General features: G+C 43.4%; 2 long non-coding RNA genes across 5 annotated transcripts in view; both read left to right on the top strand.

Moving 5' to 3' along the window:
* The window catches only part of LOC137481753 (uncharacterized), a 47558-nt gene extending 31897 nt beyond the window's left edge, over nucleotides 1–15661 (top strand). Inside the window, exons 2-3 of the long non-coding RNA XR_011003646.1 lie at nucleotides 13640–13894; nucleotides 15443–15661. This is a non-coding gene — a long non-coding RNA (uncharacterized lncRNA). The remainder of the gene's footprint in view (nucleotides 1–13639; nucleotides 13895–15442) is intronic.
* A 6200-nt stretch (nucleotides 15662–21861) lies between these two features.
* LOC137481752 (uncharacterized) overlaps nucleotides 21862–23070 on the top strand; it is a 79760-nt gene continuing 78551 nt past the window's right edge. For all 4 annotated transcript variants that reach the window (XR_011003644.1, XR_011003645.1, XR_011003642.1 and 1 more), the window contains exons 1-2: nucleotides 21862–22010; nucleotides 22722–22874. This is a non-coding gene — a long non-coding RNA (uncharacterized lncRNA). The remainder of the gene's footprint in view (nucleotides 22011–22721; nucleotides 22875–23070) is intronic.

Below are 23070 nucleotides of genomic sequence, written 5' to 3' on the forward strand. Positions count from 1 at the left end.
CATCTGTCCTTTTAGCATGAGCCTCCTCCCTCGCCGAAGTATCCCCAGTTCCTGATAAGTCTGCTCTTTCAACCTTCTTCTCAGCCAGGTATTAAACCTTGGCTTTTTTGCCTCTCTTTCCAGTCCTGCACAGAGTTACTGGGAGTGTTTTCAGAGAACACTCATTGTCTCCAGTTTCCTTTTCCCAGAACCTTAATTTTCTTTCCAGAATCTCTTTCCTGCCTTTCTGTATAGCATTTGTGCCAACATGGACTAGGCTTTCTGCAGTAGCTTCTGGAAGCCAGTTCAGACTCCCGTGAGATCTGCTGCCTCAGCCTTGGCAGTCAAGTCCCTGTGTCACCCTCCCTGGAGTCACAGTCCCAGCTGCCCCTCTGCTGATGGTGGGACTCAGCTGCAGGCCTGCCCTGTGGTTTTCCAGGGGAGCCTTCTGTCTGACTGTGGGAGAGGCTGGGTTCCAGGTGTTTGCTCCTGCTTGGCGCTCCTGTTGTGCTGGCTCTCATGTCTCAGACCTGGGTCCCGCTCAGGGTTGTGCACTTAAGGCTCAAGCCTGCAGAGCCCAGTGCCTGAGTCACTTTCTTGAGTGCTGGCATGACTGATTTGAAACCAGAACCAGCTTTTGGAGTGATGCCCCAATTGCCTTTGGCAGAAGGCCTTGGCTTAGCAGCCCACTCTCTGTATTTTCTGACTCCTGGAGCAGCTCTTATCAGGATGTTCTCCAAGCAGAAACGTGCAGCTGATGGCACCTGGATCTCATGGACAGGCTCCACCGTGCCTGCTCCTGGGAGGTGTCACAACCTCACCTCATCAGCCCTGTGTGGCTGATGTCTGACATCTCCTGCTGCAGGAGGTGCAGCTGGGCTGTGACCTGAGCACAGGGATGTGTCCAAGGCAGTCTGGCACTCTGGTAGTTGCTGGTTTTCTGCAGGATTTGTATTGTTTTGAGATTTCTGACAATGTCCCATTGGGATGTATGGACTGTTGATTTTTTTAATGAGCTGACCTGTAGTCAGACATACCTAAAGCAGATCCACTCAATCTAAACTCAAAGGTAGAATTTGTGATCTTCTCTGGTTTGTAGTCACTTCGAGGTGTGCAGGATCCTCTGTTTTCTGTGACAAATCTATGTCAGTGTGCAACTGTGCTTTTTACATTTTTCTTCCCTTTTTATCTGTATTCTCTTCCCTTCCTCCAAGCTGCAAACTGTGTGCAGAGTCCCTTGCAGAGTCCCACCAGCCTTGAAGGCTCATTTGAATTCAGCACACCCCATTGTCCTGCTGAGTGTTCTATCAATGTGCCAACTCTGCTGTATTAACCCAGGAGCAGGGGAAACTGCAAGTCAGTCAATCCTTGGGCTACAACAGGTTTATTTTATTTAATGAATTTTGAGTCATTTTATGGTAGAACTGGGCTGCAATTCCAGCTGAGCCCTTTGTAGCCTGCACATTCCTCTCTGCTGCACACCTCTGGGGTGTGCAGCCAAAAATGTAAATTAATGAAGACAAAGAGGAGAGATGTTCCTGACATGGCTATTCTTCTCTCTTGTTAGGGCACTGATGCTCAGGCAATACTGGGAGAAGCTGCAATATTATCACAGAATAACCTTAGTCTTTTTCTTGGGGAGTTCAGTGACAAGTAGCTATAGACCAGCTTAACATTTTTTAGAATTTCTGTCTCTCAACAAAATCACCATTTCCCTCAGTACTTTGCTATGCAATATTGTAAATTATCTCGTAAGGTATTTTTTCCTTCTAGACATATCTAAAACATCAAAGGTATCTTGTGGGAAAAATAAGTCAAAAAACAATGAGTCAAAATCAGAGAGATGCACAACTGGCATATGTCTGTGATGGCGGTCCAAGTTAATTTCTTTTTTAACTTTGCCATGTTTCTCTGTCTCGTGTAATCATAAATAAGTTAAGTACTTTGCAATCTGTGGAATGTGTTTTTTCACATGACCACCATCTGGGCTGCTACTTCTCTGCCCTGTTGTACCTCTCTGTTTGGGTTACTGATAGTTGTCTGTCTGGTACTGTTTGATTTTAGCTTTCTCCCTTGGTTCCACAACAAGTTACAAGTAAACACTTTCCCTAATTTTATCCTCGAGGTTTACACTTCTCTTAGCCCTAACAAATGTATCTGAATTCTACAGTTTATTCCTGTCAATACACTGTGCTTTGCTGCTAACAAGTGTTTGTCTACAGGAGGAGATATCAGTCAGGAATAACTCTGGATTATCACTCCATGGAAGCTCCTTTGCCCTTTGGAAATGGATGCAGAGTATTTGTACTGTTATTCCAGAATCTGTGTCTTGCCAGGGAGCCTTCAGACATACTTAATTTTCCTCCCTCCTATTTGAACTCAGTGCCCTGTGTTGAACAAGCCTTAATTTCAGCCTTCATCAAACCTGCTTTCTCCTTCAGCTGAGATTATTCTAGGTGCAGTGGTACCTGAGGTATGGTGGAGATCCATCTGTCAGACTGGTTGTGTGTTAAGGGCTTCCTGAAGTTGATGGAAACCACTCCAAGGACAATTGAGCCAATCCCTGAGAACACTGAACCAAGCAATTACCAGATGTATTCCAGGCTGACACTTCCTTAACCCTTCTTTTATTCTATTCCTCATCCCTGTATGATATCAGAATATATATATAATTTTTTTTTTCTCTGAGCAGCGTGTTCCTTTTGTGGCTTTTATGATTCTGAGAGGAGAACAGGTAATTTTGAACACTGAGTCATTCTCTTATGCCTAACTACAATGTTTCTCCCCCCCAGCTGAGGACAGGGAGTTCTGAAGCTTCCTGAGGCCTTGGTTCTTGGTTTGGTGTGTGTGAATGTGATGTGCTGCTCCACTTGGCTTGCTCTGCTCATGGGTAATTTGATAAGTGATAATCATGGCCTGCAAGGAATGCCAGCCCTGTCGTTCGTGCCACTCCAGCTCATGTCTTCATTTCATTTGGAAAAGCCACTGTGCCAGCTACTGGTGGGCTTTCTGGCCTTCTCTGCTTAAAATAGGCACTTGTCCCTTCAACTCTTTTGTGTAGGTGAAAGGAGTTGGACAAGGTTTCAGAATTAGATGGTTTTATTTTATTTTATTATGTTTTTATTCATTCCATGATCTGGGGAAGGAGATGTGTATCACAGGCTGTTGGTCTGTGGAAGCCTGCCCATGGATTTAAGTAGACTGTCAGAACTCAAAGTGGTCTGAGGTATCCTTACAGATGAGGGAAGGGACAGAAAAAGGAGCAGCTAAAAGCACAGAGGAATAAGAAACGCCAAAGAAGTCTCTGTAAGCCCTGACTTCATTCCAGCAGTGCAAATCTACTTATCTCAGTTGCCCATGCAAGTGAAAATCCTTGCATTAATTTTTGTTAGAAGAAAAGCTGAAGCTGTAAGATTCCATGACCACAGTAACAGCCAGTTTGACAACATCCTGACCACTGCTCTTCAGCTTTTCCCCCTTCTCCTGTGAGCTTTTGGTACTTCTGTACTCCCACCCTTACACTAATTCCTACCATTCCCATTTATCCTTTGCCTTTCAGCTACTGGCACCTTACTTATTCAAATTTTGCTAGTTCAGGATGTTCTTTTAGGGAGGGGATGTGAACCTTGTGAGACTGGAGAGGAGAGGTTTTACTGCACATCACTGAAAGGCAGACATGGAGATTTTGTGCTGGACTTGCCCTCCTAGAGTAAATGGGGCTCCTGAATCTTCAGGCACCTGAACTGACTGTGGTGTGAAGTTTTGAGAACATTTTATGGTCATCTCAGAAAGACCTGCTTGAACTTGGCTTATATCATTTAGTGCATACTTATGACTATTGAGAAGATCTGGAGGGTTTGTCTGCAGTGTAGTTTTCCCCTGCTCCATGGAAGTCCAGTGTCCATGGTTACTGGGGACAGTAACTGATAAGAAGGAAGATTCAAAGCTATTTCTTTCTTTCTGTGATTAGAAATGCAGCTCCCAGTCCAAAGGGAGCTGTGCAGAAAAAGAAAATCTGCTGCAGGAATGATTGTCAGGAGGTGTGTGACAATGTTCACTCCCAGCGTTTGTCCCTGTGCAGTGATTCATTGACCTTCTCTTGCCTTGGTTTGGGTGTGCTCAGTGCTCATCCAGACTCAAACAGAAAGCCAGGCTTAGGAGGTGCCACGTGTCTGTCCCCTCCTGGCAGTGTGCTGGAGCTCCTGGGTTCCCAGATTGGATTGGAAAGATGCAGGAATAAGTAGCCTTTGGAGGATGCTGCTGCTTTGGTATCCTGTCCAACAGCAGGTCTGTTTAGTTGCTTACAGACACCTGGGCTCTGCAGGAAAAGGATTCAAACCTGTTCATTCAGCTCTGGTTTACCTTTCTGCATTAACATTCTTCAGGGTTTTAAAAATTCATTAAAACTTTTGTGTGCCAATTAGTAAGAGGAGCAGATTGCTCTCACAAGTGGGGAAGCAGAAGACACAGGGAAGGAGTGTTCAAGGCTGGGTTGGACGGGGCTTTGAGCACCCAGGTCTAGTGGAAGGTGTCCATGGCAGGGGTGGAACAAGATGAGCTGTAAGGTCTCCTCTAACCCAAACCAGGCTGGGATTCTATGATTAGGCTCAACAGCTTCAGGTTTTTGAGTACTTCTCTATCACCCTGCCGTGGCACCGAGTGCAGCACAGCTGGAACAGGCTCCGGGAGGTATTTGCTGCCCTGACTCAAACAAAGCGAGCTCCGGGAGCGTCCGCGGGAGGATGCCAGCTCAGCCCAGCCGGGAAGCTGCTCGCAGCCCCCGGGCTCGGCCGACTCTGCGCGGCTGTAGGTAACACTAGAGGTCACTCTGTGACCAGGGATGGAGCCTGCAGGCCTCCGGGGGGGCCTTGGGAAGGTCAGCGGCTGCTAATCCATATAAATTGCTGAACTACAAGCAAAATTTGTAGCTCATTATGAAGCGCTTTGATGCGGCATCGCTTCTGTCCTTCAGATGCCAATTTCCTACGGGGAACACCCCCCTCCCTTCAGTGCCGTGTTCATGTGAGCACCCAGGGCAGGGCTGGGGTTTGAGCACAGTTTGGGGACATTTCTGCCCTGCTGGGCTGGGCAGGGTCCCCCCCGGCAGCTTTCCAAGTGGCTGTACCTGCCTCGCTCCTCTCGCGGCTGTCAGCTCTCTGATCAGCAGCGTCGGGAATTCATTGGGCTGATGCTGCCTGGCAAGCCTGGGGGTAAAGATGGATTTAACACAGTCACTAGACAGCTGTGTGCTAAACTCACTGGCTGTGGAACCTATAACGAAAGGATTTAATTTTATTCCCTAATAATCCCCTTTCTCTCAAACAGGTCAGACTAGAGAGGCTGCTACTACTGCTTCAGCTTTCAGCCTCCCTGGTGTTATTGCTGGTCAGTCAGGCAAGACATTTCAACTTGGGGAAAAGTTTTCCTTTTAGTATTATTTTATTGAACTCGTTTACTTGGGAACCTCCTATAAAATTTTCAGTTCCCTGAAATACCTCTGCAGAAGTTATTCTGGGTGAAAGATTCCAGTGATTTCCTCTCCTACCCCTGAAGAGAACTGATAATTCTGGGTCAGCTGAACCTATTTGCAAGTTGGTTGCATAGTTAGCAATTAATTCTGGTTGAAAAGTAAGGAATTAAAAAAATAATTAAAAAATAATATTAACATTTTCCATTGAAAAATATGCCTAATTTTGACCATAAAGCAAGTTCTCACCCTTCCCCCAGTCTCCAAAGGTGATCACCTGTGATCAAAGGTGAAACACCTGATATTGGGTTGGACTAAATGATCTTAAAGGTCTCTTCCAACCTGGTGATTCTGTGTGCTACTGTGTGTGATATGAGACTGAACAAAATATTTTACTTGACCTAAAGCATTTTTGGGAAGTTCATTTTTCCACTTTGGGCGTAAAAGACAAAGCTGGTTATTTGCAGAGCTTTATTTGTAAGCTTTCTTTTAGCTCCTGTGGAGGCCAGTTGTCTGCTGGCAGGGGAGGGAATATGCCCCACATTTCTCCCTTTTTCTCCATGGAACATGCCATTAATGACCCAATTTTGCTGGAGGTTTCTAATGCTCTTACCAAGGTTTCATGGCATGGGGAGGCTTTGCACTTGCCCCATTAGGGCAGGTACCTGGTTGTGGCTGGATTCCATGGTAGTGCAAACATCTCACAAATCTAGTCAGAATTAATTGGGATAACAGGGACTCCTTAGTCTTCGTTCACTTGAGGGTCACAGGACGTCAGATTTGACTTTGCTATTGAAGTCAGCTAATGTACTGGAAATGCCTTCATTTTCCCCCTCTGGAGGCATGGGTTCAAATCTGCCATAAATTACAAGTGACACAGGTTCAGTGGTCTTAATTAAATCCCACGAGGTTATTTTTGTGTATCAACACTCCCCTTCTCCTCCCTTCTGCAGCGTTTGGAGCAGCTGAAGGGCAGGGAGGACTCCAGCACTGCAGGTGGAAGTTCTGGGTGTGGTGTTCAAGTGCTGGAGCTGGCTCTGGGCTGGGGTACAGCCAGACCCTGACTGTGCCTGGTATCAGTCTCCATTGAACTTGTGATGTAGTGGATATTCCTCGTAGATTTAAAGGATTCGAGTCTGTGCAGGATCATTATTCCTTGTAGGGAGATAACTGGCTCTAGAGGATTTCTGTTATCCACAGCATCTCTCCAGCCTGCAATTCATTGATTTCCAATCTACTTTGTAAAGGTGCAGAATAGGGGTGATCAATGCTACATTGCTGATGTGAATAAAGTGTGTCCCCTAATCTGCATTGCCAACAGCCCACTTCTGATATCCTGGGCTGACCTGGTCATGACTGTCTCTTACACATATAAATATGCTGGCTGTTGCTAACTTGCCTTGAAAGCCTTTGGAATTGGAAGGAATCAGATCCAGTGCAGCTTTTCCAGGGAGTGGCTAGGCTGATCCAAACTTCTTTTAAGCTAATGCTTTTGTAAAGGCACTATATGTTGCTAACATTTCTCTTAGTTTGGGTTTAAATTAAAAGCTTTAATTGGTCTGCTGATTCTCCTAGAAGCATGTTTAAAAAAACAAAAGAAAAAAAAAGAAAAAGAAAGCTAGGAAAAAAACTCCAAGCCCCAAAACATGCCATTTAGAGAAGGACTGTTTAGAGAGCAGGTTTTTATTTAATAAACAGTGATCAATTGAATTGATTAACCATGAACACATTACAGCAGAGTTTGCTGTTGCTGCTGCTGATAATTGCAGTTCACGTGCATGAGGATATTAAATGGCTGTTTGCAGGATCATTTTCATGCTCTTCTCATTTAACAGAATGGAGAAAACAACAACTGTTGACAGTGATTTTGGTTAGGACTGGAGTGCTGCAGACTGTGCCCTCAGGATGCCTGTGCAATAACTCCATCAATTGTGGCCATTTACTCTGCACTTCCAGACATTTCTGCAAACCTTGCAGCTGTTTTTTTACTAATTCGCTTGGTAATTAGATCCTATCATGCTGGCTCCATGGCTTTACATAAACTGTAAGCATTTGGAGCTGCCATCTGAGACATTTTAGAGTTGTCTGTGTTGTTTTGCACTGCTCTGCAAAGACCAAGGTGCTCTCAAACACAGTAGAGACAGGGAAGCAGTTTTAACAACGAGTTACTGCTGATTTGAGAAGGTTTCCATAGAAGATAAGAGTTCCTTCACTCAAATTAACAACTGGAAGCCAAGTGGCAGTGATGGATTCATCCTGCTGGATTCTGAGCACAAACTGGGATCTCTGCTGTCTCCCCTCCATTACAAATCTTTGATTTTAGGAGGAGTTGGGGGCTCAGTAAAAGTGTACTGTTTTAGATATCCCATTGATGTTAAAGAGAGGAAAATCATGGTCCTGTGAGCTCAAGGTCAGCAGCTGGTATCAGTCATGCCCAAATAATGTGAATGGAAAGACATGAGCAGCAGGCCACCTTGGAATGGCTTCGTGCAGTGCTGCAGTTTGGGAACTGTGGATGTAGGTTCCACTGCTGGTGGGATGGCCTGACTGACACAGACCTACTGATCTCAGAGCAGGTGCTCTGCCAGTGGCTGCTCAGCTGGTCAAACAGAGCATCTGCTGAGCTTCCCATACCAAAAGGAGAAGATGAGTCATTCCTGTGAAAACTAATGATTTGCAGTGAAAGAATTTTGTTTCATGGCTAAAGACATTGGGGCCTCTAAGATCTTTTCCAGTTTGATCTCTGCACTGTGGTGAGATTGTAGAACACATTTCTTTAAGATGTGTACACTGGTGGGTCCAGCCACGCCAAATCTTGGGGCAATGGAGATGGGGAGGAAATATTTTGGAAAGGAGGTGCAAGGCATCTGAGAGCCTGATTCAGAGCTCACTGTGTGAAGAGAGCCAGCCCTGGGCTAGCATGGCTAAACAGTGATAAATCTCTGGGGGTGGCTGGGGTCCTGTGGGCTCACTGACATGGTCACCCTCTGTCACTGCTCCCACTCTGTCCAGCTCCTGGTCCAGTGTAGAACAGGTGCAGATCCAAAGAGTGTCACACATACCCCTGGTGGCGGACTCTGAACTCAAAAGGTTTCTATTTTCAGATCACATCAGGTTTCTGACGGTTCTGTGCCGTGCCAGTGAGAGGCAGAAGATGGTTTAGGTTCAGGGGTACTGTTTGCTGTCTCTGGGTGACTTCAATCACAATCTGGTTTTCTGGTTTGTACTCTGTGTGCTTTGCACTTCCTCTGGGAGGACAAGCCAGGCTGGGTGTGCTGCAGAGAACTGCCCTTGCTCTTAGGAGTTGAGAGAGGTGCCTGTAATTTCAGTGCAGGTCCCATAAATGGCAACTTTGCAAGGTTTGCATCTCTAGAATTCCACCTAGTTAGGGATGAAACTTGGTTAACAGGACCCCAAAGAGAGTTTGAACGTAACAGATGTCAGTGTAACATGCAACTCTTCAGCTTTTTTTTTTTTGGTGTTTAAACAAATCATTAAAAAATTTTGCAAGAAAATGTCATGAAGTATGCAAAAATATTATGGGGAGAGGCAACTTTTCCAGATGGGCTTTGGTGCTTGTGTCTGTCAGGTGATACTGGCAGATGTCATCATAAAGGTACTTTTGGCACTTGTAAAAGTAGTGGTAGTAATGCAATAGCTGTGAAGGTCTAAAGAAGGATGTGAGACAATGTCTGTAGGGAGAAGGGACACATTTTACTGGGTAACTGATATAGCTGGGGAAAAAAATGTGAACTTTTGGGAACAGAACCCCCCCCCCAAACTTTCTGGAAGTTTTCTGGAGTTCTGAAAAGAGACAGCTCAAGGGCTATACAGGTGTAGGCATTTTAAAAAAAATAAAGCAGAACTCCTGTACCATACCCTTAAATTGGTGCTTAAAATTTAGTGCTCCAGTGGAGCTGATCTCTTAAGACTGACTAAGATTTCAGCAGCACAGTGGAAGAATGCCTTTGGAACCCCTAGGGCTGGTCCCCTCAGAGGAACTTCTCCCTCATTCCTTTTTGCCATGAAGGATGCCAGTAAAAATGGCAGAGGTGTTCCATTAAAAGTATTAGAAAAGTCTGCAGAGGTGATCTTCTCTCCTTCAGAACTTCATAAAAGTTCTGTAACGTGTTTTATGTGGTATCGTCATCTCTGTGAAATCATGGCTATAACTTAGTTTGTACTTGTGCCAAAAATGATATTATGGGCCCTTGGGTGAATTCACTGAATTTACACTGTAAAGTGTAATAATTTCAGAAACAGACAAATTTGGACCAAGTGAATGTGCTCTGCTTACAGCTGTGCTCCAGACCTTGGCATCTGCCAGCAGCCCATGCAGTAATGGGCTGTGCATGTGCATTTTTATCCCCTTCAGCCTCAGTGCAGTAGAAATCTAAAGTTTAGTTTGAAATCTTTAAATTAGCACTACATACCTCACAAATAAATCCTCCAAGTCACTAATGGCTGATGTGCCCATAAATTTTAGGGTTGGTGGTGAAGCAGGCACTGCAGGTAGATGGATCTCAGGACACCTGAATGGTGACAGCAGCATATGCCACTGGGATTTTAATAATAGCAGCATTAATAACAACAATAATATCTTTTAAAGCATAGATATATAATTTAAATAAGTGGATTCAAACATGTGGGGTATATATCTGTTCAGCAGAACACAGAGATAGCTATTGTGGCTCTGGATAAATGATGATGTGGTCAGACCTGCATGACGAATTAATTACCCCAGGAAGTAAATGCTTTAATTTGGAGGTAACTCTGTACTGTGTAGATACCTTGGGTCATTTGAAGGGACCTTGGAAGTGAGTCTGTGGCAGGACATGTCCCTGTGGATGTGGTTCTGGGGTCCAAACCTGGCTCTTTAATCAGGCTCACATCTCCCCTTCACGGCAGTGCCAGCGGCCGTGGGGAGGGTGCTCGTTTCTCCATTATGTGGGAACATGTGGAGAGAGAATTTACTCCTCAGGTTCTGAAAGCTCTGTGTGAACTTCAATATAATAGTGCCAATTTTAATCAAAGAAATGTACTGTGGATGTCACCTGCATTTTTATCCAGTTCTCTTTGACAGAAATAGAATTCCGAGTCCTGCTAGCGATAGAAAGGGCAGAAAAGCCCACTCTTAGGCTCATTTTGCTTGCTGTTATTCTGCTACCATAATTACCTCTAAACATAATTATGGGCAAGACAAATGACATTTTTAGCTTTGGTCTTTAAAGACAAGAGTTAATTTCAGGCTTTGACCAGAACTATGTTAATTAGCCTCTACTCACTCTCTTTGTATGGAATTACATCACCCAGGACTTAGCATAGGTTGCCTTTCCTGTATCTTTGAATAATGAAAGGACACGGCATGGCAACCAAATCAAGGGCTGCTGCATTAACAAGGCCACTTTTCTGCCCATTTATCATCTATTAAAGGTGCACTAGTTTGTAAAGTAACACCACCTTCAGCAGGGCCGCCAAGAACAGCTCCTCATTTATTTTCTGCATGGTTTAAGTTGGAGTTAGACCCACCTTGTAGCTCAGAGGTGACAGCCAGTAAGAAAAAGTACACTAATTGAGACATCTCAAGGGAGAAATAGAAGAAAACTGAAAAGGTAATTAGAATGAGAGGGTTTCAAGCTGGGTAAGTAAAATCGAATGGAGGTGCATATTAGGGGCTGTTACAGATGGGAAAGAAAGTACTTGGAGAATAAAAAAAGAAAAATGAATATTAGAGAACAGAGCACCCTTTTCACACATGAAGAATAGAGGATAGAGATAAAAAATAATGTAACAGTGGAGATACAGGCTAGGGAAAAAAACCCTCCAGAAGTATGAAGGACATATTTAAATGTAAGAGAGAAAGAATGGGGGAAAATAATAGAGCAGATCAATTACTAGAGCTGTAGCCAAGGAAAGAGAAACTGTCAAATGAATATTTCTGGAGCTGTGGAAAAGTCTCCTTCCTTTGTGGGAGATGTAGCATGTGTTTAGTCTGTGTGGGAGGGGTTTCTTTTGGGGGCTAACTCAGAATTTAAATTTGTTACAATGTCAGTAGCTCAACTGGAGTGTTGGGGTGAATGTCTGCCTGGACAGAATTGGGTTAATGAGATGTTGTTTGGCAGAGTTTGTAGCTGATACTAGACCACCTTCTGGTGGTTGAAGTTTTTGCCCCTCAGTGATTTTCCCTGTGTGTTTTTCGTGTCCATAGGTAGGGACATGTAAAGGTCCAATCTCAGTTTTTCCCATTTTAAACCTTCCCTTATCTGCCTGAAAAGATTCACCCAGCTTACCCCAAGGTTATTTCCACCCCCACACAGGGAAGCTGAAGTTGCTCTGTTGCCCTCAGGCAGATGCACACCCACACCAAAGCAGTCACATTTTTTGGTTGAGTGGAAGATGACCGCTGCTTCCCATTGAGGTCACAGATGGTTAAGCAGGATTTCTCCTTTTGCCTCTGCTGGAGGCAGGAGGCTGGAAGTGAAGAACTTCTTCATTGGGAGGTAGAGAAGTTGGAGCATGGCTTCCTCTGGCTGCAAGGCGGGAATCACAAAATCACAGAATGGTTTGGGTTGTAAGAGACCTTAAAGCTCATCTCTTTCCATCCCCTGCCATGGGCATGGACAACTTCCACTGTCCCAGGTGCTCCAAGCCCTGTCCAGCCTGGCCTTGGACACTTCCAGGGATCCAGGGGCAGCCACAGCTTCTCTGGGCACCCTGTGCCAGGGCCTCACCACCCTCACAGGGGCAAATTTTATTTTGAACAGCTCATTTATATCCACTGCCTTTCAGTCTGAAGGAATCTAAATCTTTCCCCTTTCAGGGAGGTGGGACCCCAGAGCCAGGACCAGGTGACTTATTAACCCTAAAATACCCATGGGCTCAGTATCCAGTGGGCTGGAAGGACCTAAGTGAAGCTCTGTGTCCCGAGGAAGTGCTGCACAGAGGGACCTGAGCTGACTCCAACCAAGAAAATCGTGCTTGCACCTTGAGTTAGGGAGTCAGGGGAAGCCAGCAGGAGCTGTGTGTCAGGTTCTCTTGGTGGGACTGCACCAGCAGTGCTTGTCCTCATTAGAGCTCGTTTGTACAATGTCATGTACAGCAACCTTGGGGTGTCCTGTGCAGGGCCACGAGTTGGACTCGACGATTCTCATGGGTCCCTTCCCAGTCAGGCTGTTCTGTGATTCATTTAATGCTGCTTTTAGTTACTAAGTTGTATCTTTGAAATTAATATCCACTCACTGTGGAATTTTCTGAGCCAAGTGTTAGGCTCAGAAAATACAGTATTTGTGGTTTTAATTGATAGTCTCAGTGTTTTTCCTATGCATTGTCTGTTAGATCTTTCTTTCATAAGCTTCACTGATAAAATTGTTGAAAAGGATTTCTTGTCTCATAAAAGTTCTACTGGATTCTGCTTAAAATTTGGAAAACTTTGAAGATAATAACACTGAAGTTAATAACACTGTCTTTTTTTAGCCACTGAAAATTTTGAACACTTCAGCAAAACCTATTTTCATATTTCCATTTTCTTTTGTATTTAAGAAAATTAGCCTAGAAACTTTAAAAATTCTAATTACATATCAGAGCCTGATTCTGTTATTCCTGAGAAATAACTAAGAGCTTTTGAGAATTTGCTAAACTGAAAGAAGAAAAAAACACCCCAAAATTAAAAAAGTAAAACCTTCAGACATTTCAAAGAGCAAAGGTATGAGAAATGTAAAACAAAACAGAAAACCAGTATGTGAAGTTAGACATACCCTGGTGATTTCCCATGATTATAAAAGCCATTTGTGTGGCAGGAATGTTCATGGACAGTCGGGATTGCAGGGTTTGGTACTGGTTGCTGCCTGAAGAAAGGAAAAAAGTCGATCTTTGCCCCGGACTGATTACCTGAGTTATGGAAATGCTCTGGCCATGTACTTCCAGGGTAATCTTCTTTTCTTTTGCAAGACATAGCCAACCTTCTGCAGAAGGAAACGGTGGCAAGTTCAGTGGGAAAGGACCGAGGTCTCAGTCCCAGAGTTTCAAAGATCACAAACTCCCTCTGAGGATTTGAAAAACAAAGGAAACCCTGTGACAGAGGATATTCTTCTTCATTCATCATTTGAAACCCTGCCTCTAAAAGTGTTAAGAACAAGTTATTTTCAATATGAGTTAGCCCCAGGGGTTTTGATAAAAGGCACTTTTCTTTTCCAGCTGGCTAATCAAAAGTGGTCTGCAGAAGACTTTAGTGACTTGGAAGGCAGTTCTGAGACTCCCCCAGACTCAGCAAACTTTCCTGATCCAAGGAGCCAAAAAACAAAGATGTGTCACAGGCCTGACTGAATATGGGAGCTGGGAAGACAGAGCTCATTCATCAGAAAACCTGGAAATCTCCTGGGAAAAGGTGGAAAACAAATTAATATCTCATCTGCAAGCTCCTATAGGTTCTCCAGTACTGAACTGTTCCAAGTAAGGAAAACAGCTTTCATGTTTGAGAGACATTTGTCTCGCTTCCTCTCCAGATAGTGTTACACAGAGTTTTCTCAAAAAGAGAGCTGGAGGACTCACAGTTTGTCTTTCTTAGGCAGAGCCTGTTCTGCCAGAGCTAAATGAGCATTTACCAGAGCCTTCTTCTGAGGTTGGTGCTGAAGATTTGGGATTTGCAAAGTTGACTTCCCTTCTTGGAAGGAAAGGCAGACCTCTTTTGTCACATCCCTTAAAAACCTCCTGTTCCTTGTGGACATTTGCCCCTGACACCAGCTGGGGATCCACTCACAGGCAAGAAGATGGATAACTGAGGAAAAGTCAGCAGGTACCAGTGATTGGCTTCCAAATCAAGGAGTCCTAAGCGTAGAAATTTTTCTCTCATGTCAACAATTTTGTTACTTGCTTCCTCATGCTGCACTAGGGTGGTCCCTCAGGCTTGTGTCCAGTCAGTGCATGGGATTCATTTGAACATATTTTGATTTCCTGCAGTATTGGTTCATGCAATCAAACCACTAATACCACTGTAGATGGCTGTGGGCATATATATACACATTCAAATTAGATGTTTCATTGATAAACATCAATTAATGTGATTCCATCTTCAATAATCGCTGCTTGGTTACACTCACAAAAAATCTGAATTAGAGCAACATGTGTCAGAATAGGCCCAATGTATTTCAAGGTTCACTTATGATCCAATTTAGATTTAATAATCAGGGAGTTGCTAAATGAACTTCCCTGTTCTCAGAGCAGACAAGTGCCTGGCAGGGACTGTGACCCTGTCACCAGCCTGTCCCTGACAACATTCACTTTGTGTGGTATTTGTGAGCCACATTCCTCAAAATACCTCCTTTTTCCCTCTGTCTCTTGTTAGCCATGTTTCTGCTCGGGAATTTCATCAATTATTTCCTAATACTTGATGTCTGCTTTTTGTTTGGGTTTTATTTCTTATGCACAATCATGTATGGTATATATATTTAAAATAAGTCTCTGTGTATTTATTTTCTCCATGCTGTGATGTTATTGTGTCCTTCCATGTCCAGACCTAGGCAGATAAATGAGAGGAACAAATGGAAATCAGTGTCATTAAATGTCTGCAAAAGCTTCACCCAAATGTTGTTAACAGGTGGAGAGAACAGATACCATGTGCCCTCTCTGACTTCATGGCTGGAGGGGGACACACGCAATAGGGTTTTATGCCCTTCAGCAGATAATCTTGTGATTTCTCATCACATCAAAAAACCTGTCTGGCTTTGAATTTCTGCCTGCCCTTTTGAAGAGTTTAGCTTAAACATCATCATTAATTGGGTTTTACAGTCCAATAATAATTACTAATATTTGGCACCACTGCCTGTCAGCCTGTTTATTCCCAGAAACCTGACTGCCTTAGAGGTTCTGTCTGTCTTTTCTTCTTTTTTTCTTTTTTTTTTCATTAAACAGTGGGAAAAGCCCCTGAATAATTCATCAAGAACCTTTTACATTATGAAAAATATAATCAGCTGGCAGTCCTGAGATATCTTATTTCTACAGGATGCTAACTCAAGTATTACAAGTGACTGCAGGATTGATGCCAGAACGCAGTAGGTGTGGATTCACAGAGCCCTCTTTGTTCCAGGCAGTCTCAGCCCATGTGCAGGGCTCAGAGAAGGCTGGGTATTCCTCACCATGCCTACCTGGTGCCAATTAATAATTTAAATCCATTAATCGGTTAAGATGAACGCTTAGTGTTGCTTGACTCACCACCACCAAGTGGAGGGGGTTTTTCCAGGTTAAATAAAAGATCTAAATTTTGTCTTCTTGTGAAGGAGCTGGGAGTGCCACAGCTTCCTTCATGAGAGGCTTCAGTTTTTATCTGGGAGGTGGGGGTGGGTGTTACTATGCCAAAAGTGCTTAAGTAAACAACAATATCCGTACATCATAAGTAGATGTCTGAGAATATTAGATGTTTATTTCCCTGACATACTCTGAGGAGTCTATGGGGGGCTCTTGCAGGAGTCAGGACCTCGATGTAATATACAAGCTTTGATTCTGATATTTCCCTTGATAACTGTGCTCTACCATATTGGGGTCGGAAGTCAGCAAAGGTTCATTGGCTGTTGTAATGCTCACTGTCACCAGTAATAAGTACAAAGGACTTGCTTTAAAAGCTGGCTTATAAAACTTTAAGGAAACTTGGATTGCTTAAGTGAACTTCCAAGGCTCTTCAGGGGCCAAGTGCACTTTGGTTGTCTACTTATATTAATTTCACAGAGTTTAAGGGGTCAAGCAATGCAGTTGGTGATGCTTATTAATTTATGAAACACAGAACCTTGCACTATCTTGCTTCGACCACTTTTGCTCTCCTTTTAGAAAATTTAATATACATTAAAGCTTGCTAGACAGGGGCGCCCTAAAGGATTAAGCCCAAAGTTCACAGCTGGACTAAAAGGTTCAAAGACGTTGTATCTGCAACACTGATTTGATTCCAAGTGACGTTCAAACAACAGAACCAAATTGGAGATGTTTGAATGTGTAAGGAAACAGCAATTAGAGGAATACCACAGAACAGCAAAGGATTAGGATTTATTTTCCTTAAAATGGTAAAACTGATTACAGCCTTGTTCTTTCTTTTGTGGGGGGATGTGTTTGATCATATCAGCTTTTGGGGTCAGTGGTTGTCAAGAGCATATTTTGGTGTTACAGTACAGCTTGCCAAGCTCTGGAGGTTCATGCAGACTTAGCAACTTTACAGAATATTTTTGATTGCTGTGGCAATGTGGACTGAGTTCTGGGTAGGAAAATATTAGGCAGAAGGGAAGAAGGAAAAGAGGAATGGATAACTACTGAAGAACCAGGGTTAGGATTTAGGAACATGATGTAATCCTATTCAGGGGTATTTCTGCATTCTGATTACTTGCCTTTGAATTGCTTTGGAGTCTTGTCCAGGGGAGATAATTCCAGAATCCGTTCACACCCAGGCTGCAAATTCCATATACTGCGTTCAGGTGACAAAGGGAATGTGATTGCAAAGCTACTGGGAAAATTGGAAACCAAATTGTTCCTGATTGTTGGTCTTTATCGTGTCCTTTTGGAATCAACAAGAGGGAGAAGAGAATGAAAGACAGGGAAATGAAGAGTGCCCCACCGTAAAGAAGATGAGTTTATTTAACCAGTTTGTAAAGGGAGAAGCAAATTTCATGTTATGCCAGGTCTGATTCCTGAGGCCTCAAGGAGCCTCAAGGCAGCAGTTGTACTTCACTGGAAATTTGCAGCTGCAAAGAGAGACTCTAAACCCTGTAAGGGAGTCCCAGTGGTGAAGAGTGTTTACATTGCAGCTGGGTCCAAAGAGCCTCAGATAAGATTGTGGGGTCCTGTGGTGCATCACATGCTGGAAGACTCTGTGGCTGGAGATGATTCATAGTTTTTATGGGTGAAAAAGGACAAAAATGTGGGGAAACAAAACAGCCAGGAAGAATTTTGTGTGATCTGAGGCACTTCATTTCCAGCCAGAGAACAGAACTCACATGTCCAGGACTTCAGCAGCCTTACCCTTGTATTTTAAACCCTTTAAACCGAGAGAACAATGCAGAAAATCCCAGAGGACACATGAGAAAGGGGGTTGTACCTAATCCCTTTATCATTTCTTTGCATTTACTTGCTAACAAAATATATTTTTCTTTAGAATGGCCTCTGAGATTTTATACTATGGGGTATTTGGTTTAAAATATACTGTAACCTTCCTCTTTTTAAATTGATCAGATCAGCCTTGAACACTCAAAGAAAAATCTGCCTGCTCTGAATATTGCCTGAGGATTTAGAAAGGTCTTTCTTGGAAACAGAAGAACAAGATGAAACAATTATCTGTAAAGCATGGTAAGAGAGAAAAAGAATAAAGGAACAAGTTATGTTTGACTTGTCTTCTTCCAAGAGACAGGGTTTTTTTGGTTTTTTAGAGTAGACTTTAGATGTGGGAGATTTGCAGTGTCTCGATAGAACAAGTTTCAAAACACAAGCAGTTTTCCTCCTTCTCTGGTAACTTGTACACCAAAGAAAAGTGTTTGTTTTGGCAACTTGGTTTGCAGTCAGGCTGTATTATTTGCTGCTTCAGTTGTAGGAGAAACTTTCCTAATGATGGGTGTCAATTAAATAAATGTTATCTTCCACCTGAGCAGAAGCAACACTAAAATTTCAACGGTGTTATTAATAAACAAGGAGCCAATGGATGTGATCACTTACTCTGAAGGGATGATTGTCAGTCACACCTCGATGGCATGTGCTTGCAGGTATAATGAAGAAAGATTATCATTGCTGTAAGTGACTGCAGTGACTCTGGTCAGCAAATAATAAAGACATTGTCACAGTGATCAGCCCTGCCTCCCTGGTGCTGACACTGTTAAGTGATATCTCTGTGGGATTTGGGTCCTCATTTATGTAACTGTGGTTGAAAAACAGAAAAAAGAAATACCCTTCTTAATAATTAATTTCATGCCATTCTCTGCACTTCTAAATGGAAAACTCAGTCATGACCAAAGTCAGCTTATTTGTGCACTGATGAGTTAGAGAAGCAGCAGTGAAAGACCTGTAAAGCAACCTCCTTGGTTTAGTATTGACAATGCAAAATGTTGGCAATATATGAGTTTCTCCAGAGCTGATTTTGGATCCTGATGGGGTGAAGGAGGAACGAGCCATCTCCTGTGTCCTTTGAAAATATAGAAATAAAATATTCTTTAATATTCCAGCTCTTCCTGTGGTGCTAGCTGCTGTTGGGAATTGTACAGAATCCAGAATCCCTCTGAGTCTGTCCTTACCTTAATTTGTAGCTTCAATTAAAGGTGTGTGAAAGGAGCTTGGATGCATGGCCCCATCTGCAAAGAAAGGGACAAATGTGAATAATGGAATGGACCAGCCCATTTCTGATAGAGCTTAGCCAAAGTGAGAATTGAGGAGACTTCAAGACCTGCTTCTCTTTTATAGAGAACCAAGCATCCCAAAGGCTGCCTTGTTTAGCTGGCAGTGGCCCCTGGTTCTCCTGGGAAGGGTACTTCAGTGTCTGTGTATGTTTCCAAGACTTAAAAAGCCGACTGGAAAATATAAAAGGTGCAAGGGAAGTTTCTGAATTTTAATCCTTTAACCATCCCCAAATTTCTATTGTGGTCACAGATGATGCAATACAGAGTTGATAAATTCACTTGCTCCAACATCAGGCAAGTGTAAAGATTCTAGTTTTGCTTTGGATTTCTTGCCTTCCCATATTCCATCTCAGTCCAGAACAAAGGGCTAAATCCTGCTGAAACAACTGATCCCCAGGGGCTGGATGCTATTGTCTCTAATGCACAGATAAAAGTCAGTCATATCAGCTGCAGATGAAATCACAGATGAAATCTTACTAATTAATTGCATGAACTTTTTTTCTGCCTGGTTTAAGATTCTCTCAGCCTTGCAGAAAGATCTGGGCACCCATACTGTACACCTAAACGGGGCTGTTGATTTTCCAAGGAAGACTAACCATTTTTTTTGTGCCTAAAATAGCCCTGCAATTACTTCTGCTCGCATGGTTTTGCAGTTACAAAATGGTTTCTGAAAACTGGTTTTGTTCACACGTGATTGAAAAGATGCCCTACGTTGTTCTGCCAAGTTAGGCACTGATTCAGGTTTATGACCATATCATTAATATTTTAGTACTGCATCAGTAACTGGTTGCTATTAATATGTAGTGAAACAGTGATATAAAAAGGGAGATGTTCCCAATCATTTGGCAGAATTTTCATTACAGCTGGATGAAATTTATAACACATCTCCTGCAACCTACCAGTCTGAACTCCTGTTATTAATTTCTGCTGTGTTTATTCCTCCTTTATGTTCACTTTGGGCGATATTCTATCAAGTTTCTTGGCAAGCACCACAGTGGATATAGCTAATTTCAGCTGACTGCAGGGGAAGACTTTGCAGAAAGTGAATTTTGAATTAGCACTAGTATTTGCAGCAAAAATCTCCCCCTGAGAACCCTATTCCCCTCGGCCTGGCGTCAGCAGCACTTAAGTGCATGTGAATGGCCCTATTGACTTCAGGTAGGCAGCTGTTTAATTACCTTCCTGAATCAAGGCCAGCGCAGGAAACAACTCCCAGCACAGACCTGGGCGCCTGGTTTCCCAGAGCTGGACTTCTGAGAGTGACCCACGCACTGTTTGACTTGGTAATTTGGCAAATCCTTTCCAGTCGAGAATAAATTTGAGGAAATCATCATTTGACGCACAGAGAGGTGAAATTTGTGCAGTGTATTTTTCATGACGAGGCAGCTATTGCCCGGATTTATTCAGCCTGCTTGGCTCTTCCTGTTCCAATAGTCCCAGCAATCACATTTTTTTCCTCCCCCACGTTTTATTTAGGAACTGTGAGATGACAGGTCTCTTGCCTCTCTACCAGGAAAGCGGTGTGCTGCACGCAGCGTGCTGCACACAGCAGCAGGAGGATAAAGAATGACATGTTACTCTCTAAGCTACAACTATTTTTTTTTTCCCGGCTCGCATCTGCTCTTGTCCCTCTTCTGTTCTCAGATCACTCTTCAGCTTCCCTTAGGAATCCAGCTGTGTCATCACATTGTGTGGCATCCTAATATTTCATACTAAGCTGTAAGCCAATTAGGAATGACTACTTACCATGCTGAATCATAGGAAGAGAAAAGGATAATGTGTCCTTCATATAACGAACCTCCTCTTTTTTGGCAAGACAGATCACCTACACCTTATATTTATAAGCCCTGTGGCTTTTCACTCTGCCCAATTAGGGTGCAGCTTCCTCTCACACTGCTGCAATATTTTAAGGGACTTATTTACAGATGGATGCTTATTGAAAATGCTGACCTGCTACCATTGTACCTCATGGCACCTTTCATCTTCAGAGACTGAAACATTGGACAAAACTTGATGTTGTAATCACCTTTAACAGGATGAGAACACGAGTGCAGCAAAATATAAATACCTTGTCCTGAGCTCCTAAATGAACTGGTGACCCTGCATGAGGGTATAACATTATCACATGCTACACAGGGTTCAGGGAGATGTTGATTAAAGTCAAACTGTAAAATAAAGCCTGTTAACATCTAAAAGGCAGAAGAAAAAAACCATTGATGTGCGTTTGGGAGCATGTTTAGAAATGAGCATCAAAGATATTAAAATATATTTCCCATGCTGAAGTAATTAATGGGCTATTATGCCAGGTGTCTAAGCTGCTCAGGAGTCTGGGATAAATTGCATTCCAGCAGAAAATGTGAAGTATGATTTCAATGGAATAATGTTAGTTGTAGTGGAGCCTTTAGGGTGCCCCCTTTCCTTCAACTGGTGTTTCCTTTTCCCAAGCTGCTTAAGGTGGTGTTTATTGTCCAGGAAGAGATGTAAATTTGTCTTTGGACCCTGGTAGTGTTGCAAACTGAAGATGCTGGTGACCTGTGGCTGGTACCTGCCATCCTTCTAACCTTGTCCAGCCTTGTTAGTCCTCACTGCAAGCAAGCAGGGCGGCTCAGAAGCCAGACAAGCCCCCCTTCTCAGGTGACAGATTTTGGGTGCAGTCACGGCAGAGACTGCAGCCATCTAAGAGCCCTGGCTATGGATACCTCCAGGGGGAAAGGACAGCCTTGGATTTGGCTCCCCAAAAGGCATTTCCCAGACCAAGTCCAGCTATTTTTGTTTTTGTTGCCTCTGCTGCTAGGACAGGGTGTAGCTAAACAAAATGTGGAAGCCACTGGTTTCAGACTTCTTCAGTGAGGTCCAGCCATACCCTGCTAGGGTTCAGCTTCTGCCTTGCTGTTCACATCCCCTTGTTTTTACCCTCAGATATCTCTGTGACAGAGAAGTTCTCCCACAACCTGCCAGGACAGGGCAGTGGTGAGTCAAAACACCAACACGGAGGGGCTGAAAGCACAGAGCCAGGCAGCTGTAGGGGATCAGGGAGATCCCTCTGCTTTCCAGGGTAACTAATCCCACCTGTGCTGAGCCCACTGGAGGGCTCAGATCTACGTGGTGGGCTCTGATGCTAAGGTAGAGTTGAGGATGTTGCAGTATGAGAGATTTTGTAAGTAGAGGATGAAGATTTATTATATTTTTCTTGCTAAGAGAAATCTTGAGTAAGTTGAAGTTAGTTTTGCTGTAAAGGTTTTGTGCCTTATCTGGAATAATACTTGTTTTATAAACATGGGGGTTTAGAAGCCTTTTGGTCTTCAAGAGAAAATTGCCTGTTTAGGAGCTGTACCTTTTGTATTGTTATTCAAAAATGTCTCCGTTAATCATTAGTAAAGGCCTTGCCAGCCTGTGTTGCAAATTCCTTTCTTTTTTTAATTCAGCATGTATATAATTTATATGGTTCCTCTCCACATAGATAAGGATTCAGCTCAAATGTCAGGGTGGGGGAGGAAAAGATACACGACCCAGAGGGCAAAAATATTGAATGCATTGGTGCTGGACTTGACATTCCCCTAGTATTCCCTATGATAACATCAGTCTTAAGGAACCCTCCTGGTATAAATACAGAGCTGCTGTGCTTAATATATATTTCTAAAGGAATTTCATAGTAATTGAACATTAAATGATGTCCACTTATTGTAAAGTGTTACTGTTTTTATTAAAAATTATAAATGGGCTTTAGCAGAACAGAATATACCAGACCCACATCACCATCTCTATTAGTCTTTATGTTACAATTGTCATTGACCAGCTTTACTGCATTATTTTTAGACAGTTCATAATTTCCCCCGCTGATCAAATGAAGATTTGTGAGCAAAGAAAGGCACTGGCTGAATTATGTAGTGCCATTGATTTTTATTCTCCTTGTTTCACAGAACACACTTTAAAATCTCCCTGTGTCTGTGATGGGCCTCATGAGCACCTGGAGGAGCTGGTGTGGCTGGAACACGTGGGCTGCACTGGGAATCTCAGCTTGTGGAGACAGAGATGCCAGAGCTGGCCTTGGGATGAACCTGCTGAGTGTCCAGGTATGAGCCGGGCAGTCGGGATTCGGGATCTGTGCCCAGTGCAGGGGTTGCAGTGAACCACTACAAACCTGTTGGCAAAGGAGCCGCTGACCTGGGGGCTGCCTGAAGAGAATGGGACTCAGAACTTTGCAGCCAAAGAAGCACCGGTGTGGGCAGCTGGGTCTCATTCAACAGCGTTTGAACCTGAGAGAAATGG

The sequence above is a fragment of the Anomalospiza imberbis genome, chromosome 13 (genome assembly GCF_031753505.1).
Source record: "Anomalospiza imberbis isolate Cuckoo-Finch-1a 21T00152 chromosome 13, ASM3175350v1, whole genome shotgun sequence".
Classification (NCBI taxonomy): domain Eukaryota; kingdom Metazoa; phylum Chordata; class Aves; order Passeriformes; family Viduidae; genus Anomalospiza; species Anomalospiza imberbis.